The 1,514-nt window shown below is 49.8% G+C and overlaps 1 protein-coding gene across 1 annotated transcript in view; it reads right to left on the bottom strand.

Annotated features, from left to right (window-relative positions):
• Positions 1-1,399, bottom strand: part of STAT1 (signal transducer and activator of transcription 1) — a 41,605-nt gene extending 40,206 nt beyond the window's left edge. The window contains exons 1-2 of the mRNA XM_049615294.1: positions 1,213-1,399; positions 757-909 (exon numbers count right to left, since the gene is read on the bottom strand). The gene's annotated coding sequence lies outside the window, so the exon portion shown is untranslated. The remainder of the gene's footprint in view (positions 1-756; positions 910-1,212) is intronic.
• Positions 1,400-1,514: the final 115 nt, after the last annotated feature.

Here is a 1,514-nt window from a genome sequence, read left to right as displayed (position 1 = left end):
ATATATATATATATATATATATATATACATATATATACATATATATATATATATACATATATATACACACACATATATATATGCACATATATATATATACACACACACACATACACACAAACTCTTCGGTATTAGACACAATTTTTTCAAAGACTAATATGGGGGTTTGCAGGAACTTTTATATTCCTGAAAGACATTAAGTTCCTTCATCTTTTTTAAAAATATTTTTTTAAGTTTATTTATTTTTGAGAGAGAGATCGAGACAGAGTGCGAGCAGGGGAGGGACAGAGAAGAGAGGGAGACACAGAATCTGAAGCAGGCTCCAGGCTCTGAGCTGTCAGCACAGAGCCCGACGCGGGGCTCGAACCCACAGACCCTGAGATCATGACCTGAGCCGAAGTCCAAAACTTAACTAACGCTTAACCGATTAAGCCTCCGGCGTCCCTACATTCCTTCATCTTCAAACACAGATGCAGGGGTGCCTGGGTACCTCAGTCCCTTGGGCGACTGACTTGGGCTCAGGTCTGATCTCACCGTTAGTGAGTTGGAGCCTGCGTGGGGCTCTGTGTTGACAGCTCAGAGCTTGGAGCCTGCTTCAGATTCTGTTTCCCTCTCCCTCTGATCCTCTCCCACTCGCACTCTGTGTGTGTTAGTCTCTCTCCCAAAAATAAACATTAAAAAAAATTAAACATAGAATCAGAATTAAATTTCCAAAATTATGCGCTCATTCATTTGCTTCCATGAACAATTACTGACCTGTCACCTTGTGTCCCAGCAAGGGGCTAAGGATCCAACCCAAACAGCAGCTATTCACGTCAGATGCCAAGACTGTTGGGTTTGCATGCACAGGATGTGAGCGTCTAACCTAGACAGCTCTCCAAGGATGGCACGCGGCAAATGAAAACTTTTCTGTGAAAAGAAGAAAAGATGACTGTGGTGGAAAGGGGCGGGAAGGAGGAAAAGGTGGAGGTAAACGGGGAAATGTAGTGTTTTATGTGGGAAAATTCTATTTCAGAAGACATCTTTACTGCCAGAGCACGACTGCCAGGAACAATCGAGTTGTCACCAAGAACACCTGTGATAGTGGGTACGCATTCTTTCCGGGATGACGGATTCACCTGCAAAGCCCGTCCTCTCCGTCCGGCTACCAGGCCCCGACAGGGCGGTCCTGGCATATCACACCCCGGCACCCGGAACCTCATGCCTACTCACTCTGAGCGCTGGGTCGGGCAGCAGTGGGCGGAGGCGCAGCAGTGCTGCCTTACCCGGGCTCCCGGGTCACCTCTACTGGGTCTGGGGTCTAACGGGCGTCGTCCCGCGTCCGGCGGAGCCACTCCGCAGACTCCGTGCAGGAAAACGAAAGTACCAGCTGGGAGAAAAGACTGCACCCGGCGCCCCGCCTTCTTCCGCTTCCGCCAATCACCGAGAGGCTGCTGCAATCCGCCAATCGGACGTGGCTGTTCCGCGGGCGGGCTCTCTCCCCTCCGGAGCCGCCGCTCTGCCAGCCCGCGAGG

The sequence above is a fragment of the Panthera uncia genome, assembly GCF_023721935.1.
Source record: "Panthera uncia isolate 11264 chromosome C1 unlocalized genomic scaffold, Puncia_PCG_1.0 HiC_scaffold_3, whole genome shotgun sequence".
Lineage (NCBI taxonomy): Eukaryota > Metazoa > Chordata > Mammalia > Carnivora > Felidae > Panthera > Panthera uncia.
Note: the sequence above shows the minus strand (reverse complement) of the source record. Positions and strands in the feature narration are given on the sequence as shown.